At 58.3% G+C, this 10,000-nt stretch overlaps 2 non-coding genes and 1 pseudogene across 2 annotated transcripts in view; all 3 read left to right on the plus strand.

Moving 5' to 3' along the window:
- The first annotated feature begins 4,911 nt into the window (after nt 1–4,911).
- On the plus strand, nt 4,912–7,283 carry LOC145273404 (small subunit ribosomal RNA; annotated as a pseudogene).
- Nucleotides 7,284–7,678: 395 nt separating this feature from the next.
- On the plus strand, nt 7,679–7,836 carry LOC145273324 (5.8S ribosomal RNA). Its single transcript, XR_013866319.1, has one exon. It is a non-coding gene; the product is annotated as a 5.8S ribosomal RNA (ribosomal RNA).
- Nucleotides 7,837–8,434: 598 nt separating this feature from the next.
- LOC145273167 (large subunit ribosomal RNA) overlaps nt 8,435–10,000 on the plus strand; it is a 5,725-nt gene continuing 4,159 nt past the window's right edge. The window contains exon 1 of the ribosomal RNA XR_013866198.1: nt 8,435–10,000. This exon is cut by the window's right edge and continues 4,159 nt beyond it. This is a non-coding gene — a ribosomal RNA (large subunit ribosomal RNA).

Below are 10,000 nucleotides of genomic sequence, written 5' to 3' on the forward strand. Positions count from 1 at the left end.
GGTATATTCAAGACGCCTCTACCGACACCACCACACCAGCGGGCAGTTTAGCGAGCTTGCCAACTCCTCTGCCTCCTCAAGCGCTTCCAGACGCCTACCGACACCACATGCTGCTGGCTGGCTGTCTGTTGTTACAATGGAATTTTAAAAAAAAAACAAACAAAAAACCCCAACTCTATTAAGATTTTCGATAGTTGGAAAATAATAATAAATTAAGATTTTCGATAGATTGAAAATAATGATAAATTGATTTTAGCAGGGCTGCTGAGTTAGCTTATAGGAGCGAGCTAAAGTAAGAAAGAAACACGCCGAAACACACCGACCGGCACCCCCGACGACGACCACGGGTAAACGGCGGGACTTTGCCGCCTCTTAAGCAAGTTTGACTGACGACTACCACGGCTATTCGGCTAGGTAGGTAGGTAGGTAGTCCTCCTCCTCCTCGGCCACCTAGCCGTCGTCGTCGATCGAGCGACCGGGTATATTCAAGACGCCTCTACCGACACCACCACACCAGCGGGCAGTTTAGCGAGCTTGCCAACTCCTCTGCCTCCTCAAGCGCTTCCAGACGCCTACCGACACCACATGCTGCTGGCTGGCTGTCTGTTGTTACAATGGAATTTTAAAAAAAAAACAAACAAAAAACCCCAACTCTATTAAGATTTTCGATAGTTGGAAAATAATAATAAATTAAGATTTTCGATAGATTGAAAATAATGATAAATTGATTTTAGCAGGGCTGCTGAGTTAGCTTATAGGAGCGAGCTAAAGTAAGAAAGAAACACGCCGAAACACACCGACCGGCACCCCCGACGACGACCACGGGTAAACGGCGGGACTAACTGTGACTCTCTTAAGGTGTGAGGAGGCTTTGCCTCTTAAGCAAGTTTGACTGACGCCTACCGACACCGGTCAGGTCGGCGAGGCTCCCGGCGGCCCGGAGCGGGACCACAGGTTGCGGAAGGCGTCCAAGTGAGCGGCGGCGACGCCAGGAGGCCCCCGGGGTCGACTCCGCGGCTTCCTAGTCGGTGTGCGGGCCTCCAGAGCTCGATAAAGTAGTGGTGTCGCTAGCGGTCGAGAAGGCACTTTTCGACGCCTACTGCCACCCCCACATGGCGGTAGGCGCAAAACTGGAAAATCGCCGACCAGAAATGTCGCTTCGTATAATCGACGTTTTTTTTGACCACCATTTTCAGGTGTCGGAGGTGGGTCTGGACGAATACCAACACCATTTCTGGGGTTTCACAACCGCCCGGCTTCTCCGACATATGTTGGAAAGGAGTAGCGATCGAGCGACGGGGGCTGTCGGTAGGCGGCCGCGGGTTGCATGTGTGCCCGGGACAGCACCCCCATCCAACTAAGGGGTGTCCCCCGGGGGCCAGGGGGACCTCGTCCAGGTCGGCCGGGCGCTTCCAGACGCCTACCGACACCGGTCAGGTCGGCGAGGCTCCCGGCGGCCCGGAGCGGGACCACAGGTTGCGGAAGGCGTCCAAGTGAGCGGCGGCGACGCCAGGAGGCCCCCGGGGTCGACTCCGCGGCTTCCTAGTCGGTGTGCGGGCCTCCAGAGCTCGATAAAGTAGTGGTGTCGCTAGCGGTCGAGAAGGCACTTTTCGACGCCTACTGCCACCCCCACATGGCGGTAGGCGCAAAACTGGAAAATCGCCGACCAGAAATGTCGCTTCGTATAATCGACGTTTTTTTTGACCACCATTTTCAGGTGTCGGAGGTGGGTCTGGACGAATACCAACACCATTTCTGGGGTTTCACAACCGCCCGGCTTCTCCGACATATGTTGGAAAGGAGTAGCGATCGAGCGACGGGGGCTGTCGGTAGGCGGCCGCGGGTTGCATGTGTGCCCGGGACAGCACCCCCATCCAACTAAGGGGTGTCCCCCGGGGGCCAGGGGGACCTCGTCCAGGTCGGCCGGGCGCTTCCAGACGCCTACCGACACCGGTCAGGTCGGCGAGGCTCCCGGCGGCCCGGAGCGGGACCACAGGTTGCGGAAGGCGTCCAAGTGAGCGGCGGCGAGAGGCGGAGGCCCCCGGGGTCGACTCCGCGGCTTCCTAGTCGGTGTGCGGGCCCTCCAGTAGGCCTCAAGTAGTGGTGTCGCTAGCGGTCGAGAAGGCACTTTTCGACGCCTACTGCCACCCCCACATGGCGGTAGGTGTAAAATCGGAATAGACCGGACCAGGAATGTCGAGGGGGAAAAAAATGACAAAGTCCTGGTGTGCCTAGCCTACGAGAAGGCACTTTGCGACGCCTACCGACATCCCCATGTGGCAGTAGGCGTAAAACTGGAAAATCGCCGACCAGAAATGTCGCTTCGTATAATCGACGTTTTTTTTGACCACCATTTTCAGGTGTCGGAGGTGGGTCTGGACAAATACCAACACCATTTCTGGGGTTTTCCAGTTTGAAAGTTTTATAAAACATGTTCGGTAGGAAGCACACTTTGGTGTGTCGGTTCGTCGGAGCAGCGACTCTTTGCCTCGTGGTGGTCCGGAACGTCTCTACGGGCTTGTCGCAAAGGCGTCAGAAAGTGGCATCTCCGCCGCCTAGGGCTGTCACCGTTATCGCTGTCGCCGCGCTCCAACTTGTTTTGATCCGCCGCCTTCGTTCCTGCCAACCGTGCGCCCGCTCATCGTCGTTAGGTTATAATACGTGGTACGTGTGTGTGCTTCTCCGTGGACCTAGGGCTGCTCGACGTGTCGAACGATATGTTGGAACAACTAACGGCTCCTTTTCCTGGTTCCATAGTCGTCGTGGTACCCGCGTCGTCAGCCATATCTATGTCCACCATGTTTAGCCGATACGTTTGCTGCAGCTTCTGCTTCCGCCTCAGCGTTCGCCGCTCTCAGCCGCCGCTGTTGTTGCTGCCGTTCTGCCATTCAACCACTACCTGCGAATCTTTCGATGATCGGCCGAACGACCCATCGCTGTGCGACCGATAAATCCTCCGGATTAGGGAGAAACGCCGCCGCTCTCTGCCGCCGTCGAACGGAAAAACGTACATTGTAACGAACGAACGAACGAACGAACGAACGAATTAACGAACGAGCGAACAAACAAACAAAAATAGCCGCGGGGGATGCACTATGTAGATCCTGATCCCCTTGTAACCATACGTACGTTGTTCGATGCTCTCCCGTCCTGGAAGTCGCCGCAGCAAACAGGAGGATGAGCAGCAGCAGGCGCCGCCGCCGTAACCGCCGCCTGCCTGCCGCCTCCTACTCCTGTCAGCGTCCGATCTCACAGCCGTGTGAACGTTCGCTGACACCCGATTTCTTTCCGTCTGGCAAAACCTTGGACGTCCCGCTCGCGGTACACGTGCTGCAGCGACTTCTCGTCCGACAACGCATAAGCGTCGACGTCTGCCGCCGCATCTTCTGATACGTGGACGGTGATAGCGCTAGTCCCTTCTTGCGCCACCTCCACCTTTGTTAGCGCCAAAGAAGATCGATCGAGCAGTCGTGGTCGCAGTCGATTAACCCGTTTTCACCGTCCGCAGTTCCCAAGCCGCCGATCAAGTCGTTGCTCTTCTTGTTCGTTCTTCCCATACCGTCGATTTGCACGGCTGCCGGATGAGCCATCCTCTGTCCGGCGAAGCGCTCACGTCAGTGATCGATACTTGCACCGACAGTCCTCCCGCTCGCGACTCGGTGCTCGAATCGGACTCGTTCGTTTTTATCTCGATGCGATTGTGAAAAGGGGGACCGGTCGTCAATGTCGTGTGTGTCGACGATGTTGTTCGCCCGGTCCGCCGCGTTGTTGTCGTTTTTTTTTTTTTTTTTTTTTTTTTTTCCCCTGACGTTCGCCGTCGCACGGACGAAAGGGTGAGAAAAAAAAAAAAAAGCTCGAAAAAGCCGCCCAAAAAAATCGGACCGAGGAGCCGCTTGCGAGAACGCGCCATGTGCACGTTGTCTCTCCTCGGTTTTCCGAGCACGAACACGACGCCGGTCGGTCGGTCGGTCGACGAAGGCGACGACGAAGGTGACGGGAAAATTTACGCCGCCGCTGCCCTGGTCCAGCTCCTCCCCGATGACGGCTGTGATGTTGACGTTGACGTTGGCGACGACGACGACGACGACGGAGACGACGACGACGACGAGACGGCATCGATGGCGACCACGATGACGACGACCTCGACGAGTTCAGTCTGCACCTTGACCTCCGATGTCCGTGTGCACTGCCGTCGTGCTGTTTGTCGTTTGTCGTATGTATCGCTGTCAAGGGTGCCGTTGTCGTTGTTGTTGTCGACGTTGTTGCTTGCTCTCTCGTCTCGGTCGGTTGGTACGTTGATGACGACGACGACGACGAAGACGACGACGACGACGACGAGACGGCATCGATGGCGACCACGATGACGACGACCTCGACGATTCCAGTCTGCACCTTGACCTCCGATGTCCGTGTGCACTGCCGTCGTGCTGTTTGTCGTTTGTCGTATGTATCGCTGTCAAGGGTGCCGTTGTCGATGTTGTTGTTGTCGACGCTGTCGTCTGTTCTCTCTTCTCGGCCGGCTGTGACGTGGACGTTGACGACGACGACGACGAGACGGAATCGATGGCGACCACGATGACGACGACCTCGGCGAGTTCAGTCTGCACCTTGACCCTCGATGTCCGTGTGCACTGCCGTCGTGCTGCTTGTCGTTTGTCGTATGTATCGCTGTCAAGGGTGCCGTTGTCGTTGTTGTTGTCGACGTTGGTCGCTTTCGTTCTTTGAGTCTCGGTCCAAGTCAGGGGAGAAACAAAAAAGAGGCCATCAGCGCGGGCAGCGCGCTTCTACTGACGGCGAACCTCCTCGAAAAACAAATAAACACGTGCCCGTCGTTGTAGTTGTCTGTCTTATGTCGGTCGGTCGGTCGGTCGGTCTGTCGTTCTGTCGAAACAAAGTCCCAAATTCCAACGATACCTGGTTGATCCTGCCAGTAGTCATATGCTTGTCTCAAAGCTTAAGCCATGCAAGTGTAAGTTCACGCCACGCATTAGAACGGGCGAAACCGCGAATGGCTCAGGAACCGGACCTAATCCTCGGGACCGTATTCCTCCTCGGAGGCGATGGATAACTGTGGCAATTCTAGAGCTAATACATGTGACACAGGCCGCGATCGGTCGGCGCGCCGTCGTCGCCACGCCTCGCGCGCTGGCACCCGCGTCGGCCGTTCCGGGTCGCGGCGCTACATATTAGACTGAGACCGATGCGCGTCATTCCGTCCTCCCGTCGTCGGCGTTCCCGCTCGCGGGTCCGTTCGGTGGCGGGGCTCATAGGGCGGCGCGCTCCGCTTTGGTGACTCTGGATAACTCACTGGTCGATCGCACGAGCTTTCACGCCCGGCGACGGGTCTCTCGAGGGTCCGCCCTATCAACTGTCGACGGTCGGTTAAGTGCCTACCGTGGTTACTACGGGTAACGGGGAATCGGGGTTCGATTCCGGAGAGGGAGCATGCGAAACGGCTACCACATCCAAGGAAGGCAGCAGGCGCGCAAATTACCCACTCCCGGCACGGGGAGGTAGTGACGAAAAATAACGACGCGGGACTCTGTCGAGGCCCCGCGATCGGAATGAGTACACTTCAAATCCGTTAACGAGGACCAACCGGAGGGCAAGTCTGGTGCCAGCAGCCGCGGTAATTCCAGCTCCGGTAGCGTATATTAAAGTTGTTGCGGTTAAAAAGCTCGTAGTCCGAACTCGGGTTCGTGGTCGCGCAAGCGGCCCCGGGGCGGCGGCGCCATCGTCCGTCGTTGACTTTGGTCGTCCGTTCGCATTCCCGGCCCTTTCCGCCGGTGTCAACCGCTAGCATACCCGCCACGCGGTCCTGCCGGCGAGGTGGACGAGGAGGTCGTGATCGGGATCCGGGAAAAAAAAAAACAAGTGGTCGTCGGTTCGGTTCCGGGAGTAGTCTAACGGGGGGGTGCTACGTGTGTGTGTTTGGGTGTGTTCATTCGCATCCCCGCACTCTGACCCCCGCGCTTCTCTCCCTCTCCCTTTCCGCGCGTTCCTCTTTTTTTTTGAACCCCCCGGTCCGCTCCGAGTCCCTGCTTCGTGTCTTGTCTGCGCGCGTGTTGCGGTCGGCGGTTTCTCCTCCAAGGGTGCTCTTAACCGAGTGTCCGCGGCGGCCGGTACGTTCACTTTGAAAAAATTAGAGTGCTCAGAGCGGGCTGTTCAAGCTTGCATACGATAAGCATGGAATGATGGAAGAGGGCCTCGTCTACGTCTGTCGGTCTCCGTCTACGGCGAGGCAATGATCGAAGGGAGCGGTCGGGGCCACTCGTATTGCGACGTTAGAGGTGAAATTCTTGGATCGTCGCAAGACGAACTGCAGCGATGGCGTGTGGCAAGCACGTTTTCCTCGATCAAGAGCGAAAGTCGGAGGTTCGAAGACGATCAGATACCGTCGTAGTTCCGACCGTAAACGATGCCGACCGGCGATCCGCCGGCGTTCGCTTCCATGACCCGGCGGGTAGCCTGCGGGAAACCAGAGTTCGGTTCCGGGGGGAGTATGGTTGCAAAGCTGAAACTTAAAGGAATTGACGGAAGGGCACCACCAGGAGTGGAGCCTGCGGCTTAATTTGACTCAACACGGGAAAACTCACCCGGTCCGGACACCGGTAGGATTGACAGATCGATAGCTCTTTCTCGATTCGGTGGGTGGTGGTGCATGGCCGTTCTTAGTTGGTGGAGCGATCCGTCTGGTTGATTCCGATAACGAACGAGACTCCGGCCTGCTAACTAGTGCGCCGATGTCAGTGATTTTTACGGCGGGCTCGGCGTCCTCCGTGGCGCTCGGGTCCGGGTCGGTTTTCTCACGCACTTCTTAGAGGGACGGGTGGCAGAAAGCCACACGAGGCGGAGCGATAACAGGTCTGTGATGCCCTTAGATGTCCGGGGCCGCACGCGCGCTACACTGGAGGTATCAGCGGGGACTTCGCCCCGGCCCGAGAGGGTTGGGAAACCTCTGAACCACCTCCCGTGATAGGGATCGGGGCCTGTAACCAACCCCGTGAACGAGGAATTCCCGGTAGGCGCGGGTCAACAGCCCGCGTCGATCACGTCCCTGCCCTTTGTACACACCGCCCGTCGCTACTACCGATCGAACGGTCCGGTGAGGTCCTCGGATCTGGCCGACGACGCCGCCGGGCAGTGCGCGACGTGTCCGTCACGACACTCGTGCATCTACGCCTCGGCGTTCGATGCCTGGAGAAGACGACCGAACCCGATCGTTTAGAGGAAGTAAAAGTCGTAACAAGGTTTCCGTAGGTGAACCTGCGGAAGGATCATTACCGTTTTCCCGTTCGAGACTGGTTTGTTGTTTTCCGGCCTACCTCCTCTGTCTGTCGGTGTCAACGCCTCGAATGCGCGCAAACAAACCTATAAAAGGCGGAGCGAGAGATAGATTTGTGGTGACGCGGAGGTTTTTAAAGCCCCAGCTCTTCTTGCTTGCTTCCGCGTCTTACCACCTGTTTGTTTTTTCGCCCACCGCAAGTGATGGCCGCTTCTTCTTTGCCTTGTCGCCGCTTTATCGTTTTTTTGTTTTTTTGCAGCCGCTGTGCCACCGCCGCTAGCTAAAAACAAACTACTCGCGACATTGCAATGCCGTCACGCCTCCTCGCACAGACCTCCTCGCACACTACTAAATCTATATAAACAAAAACTAATATAAAAAAACCAAGTGCTGAACCCTGGACGGGGGATCACTCGGCTCGTCCGTCGATGAAGAGCGCGGCCAGCCGCGAGAACTGATGCGAATTGCAGGACTCAGTGAACATCGACACCTCGAACGCACATTGCGGCCCCGAGATCCCTTGTCTCGGGGCCACGTCCGGTCGAGAGGCGGAACGTTACATGTCTTTCTCCGTTAACGAAACGACATCTTGCCGTCCCCGTGCCCGCCCGGTCCTCGGCACGGTGGTAACCGGGACGTCGCAGGAGCGAGTGACGAGGGGGAAGAAAAATAAAAAAAGAATTGACTCCTTTCAATGTCTTTTTTTTTTTTTAAACCCTCTCCGGCCTCCTCCTTCGTCTCCCGCTGGCAGACCGCGGAGTCTTTTCCCTTTTCGACCGCGTGAAGAAACACTGTGGAGGAGGAGCAGGAGGAGTCTGTCCGAAAGCAGCCGAAGGGAGAACAAAACAAAAAAAAAGCACCGACCTAACCGACTGCCGACGTAAGCGCCGCCTGCTCGTCTCGCTCTCTGCCTCATGAAGGTGTCTCTCAGCGACGCCTCGAGCAGCGCGACGAGCACGGCCGTCGCACCGTAAAAAGGTGGCCGCGTCGTAGGCAACGCAACGTCGGATGGGGAGGACCCACGCTTTTTTTTAATTGTTGGCTTCTTCATTTTCGGTCGGACGGGCGCTATATCGGCCAGCCGTCGTCACACGGAGGGTACCGATCGAGATTCCTCTCCTCCAAACACCACACTCTACTAAAAACCGCCGCCCTCGGCTCGGACGAGACGACCCGCTGAACTTAAGCATATCGCTAAGCGGAGGAAAAGAAACCAACCGGGATTCCCTTAGTAACGGCGAGTGAACCGGGAGAAGCCCAACGCCGAATCCCGTCGCAAGTAAAAGGCTTCGGGACGTGTGGCGCATGGGTCGAAGGCAGCCGTTCGTTTTCGTCTCGCATAGTTCGGAGTTCCCTCGATCGGGGCCGCCCGCGGCGGGTGCCAGGCCCATTCGGTGCGGACGGCGAGCGACGGCCTTCGATCCGAGAGTCGGGTTGCTTGGGAACGCAGCCCAAATCGGGTGGTAAGCTCCATCCAAGGCTAAATACCGGGACGAGTCCGATAGTCGACAAGTACCGTGAGGGAAAGTTGAAAAGAACTTTGGAGAGAGAGTTCAAGAGAACGTGAAACCGCCCAGGGGTAAACGGGTGGGACCGCTCACCGCGATCGCGGGGGGACTCAGTCCGGTGCTGCCTAGGCTCGAGCCCAAACTCGATGTGTGTTCTTGAAAGAGAGGCCGTCGCGGCACAGGTCGTCGTTCGTCGTGTCCGCGGGGGACTCGTTCCCCGCGGTTCCAGCTTTTGTGCCCGCGTCGCCGACGAAGGAGACGGGCCGCGTGGATAGCGGGAAGGGAAACGTGGTGACGACCGCGGCGTCGGTAGGTGGCTGCGTCGGTTGGCTGCGACGGAGGGGACTCGTCCTCTCGATCGCTGCTGCCGCCGGGCCCTAACCCGCCGCATCCGTCGCCGCCGCTTCTTCTTTCCTCCTGCTCCCTCCGCGCGCGACTCCGCTGCACCCGTCCCCTTCATCATCGCTCGGCGTAATCATGGCGCGGGCGCTTCGGCGCGACCTCCGCGCGGCCGGCACCGGACGCACTTCCCCTCCGGTCCGTCGTCGCGACCCGTTCCCGGCGTGCAGGTCGAACACGCGGGTTTTTTTCCGTAGGCGGCAGGCGTTTCATCACCCTGAAAACCCCCGTCTTCCCACCTTGTGAAGTCGGGGGCCACCGGCCGTCGGGCCCGCGAACGTAACTGCCCCTTTCTGCCGGGAACGGAGGAAATCTGACACGATCCGTTACACGTGGCGAGCCGGTCCGTTTTGATCCCGCCGGAAGTCGCGTGCGGGCGACGCGCACTTTGTGTGTGTCGCTCCCTAGGCGCCCCACCGTCTCGGGCGCGTGCGCGATGAGAGGCGGGATAGGACTGGCGCGGCCTCGCCGTCACGCACCTCGCCGACGTTTCGGGTTCTTGTCGGGGGCAACCCCGCCCGCGCCCGTTTCCGTTTCCGGAGAGGTCGCTCGGCGACGCTTTTTTACTCGAGCCGCCCGCCACCCCGGGTCAGCGACGTGCATCGGCAACCCACCCGACCCGTCTTGAAACACGGACCGAGGAGTCCTGGCCGTTCGCGAGTCGTAGGGGCCACCTCTGACTAACCCCGAAGGCGAAGCGAAAGCGAGAGAGCGTGTAGGAGGGCGTCGATCGGGAGAGGTGTCGTGGCAAAGTCGTCCGGGGGTCGTCGGGGGGTGTCGTCGGTCTCGTGCCGTCGTCTTCTCCTCG

The sequence above is a fragment of the Euprymna scolopes genome, unplaced genomic scaffold, assembly GCF_053919585.1.
Source record: "Euprymna scolopes isolate OS-2025 unplaced genomic scaffold, ASM5391958v1 sca1, whole genome shotgun sequence".
In the NCBI taxonomy this organism is placed as follows: Eukaryota; Metazoa; Mollusca; class Cephalopoda; order Sepiida; family Sepiolidae; genus Euprymna; species Euprymna scolopes.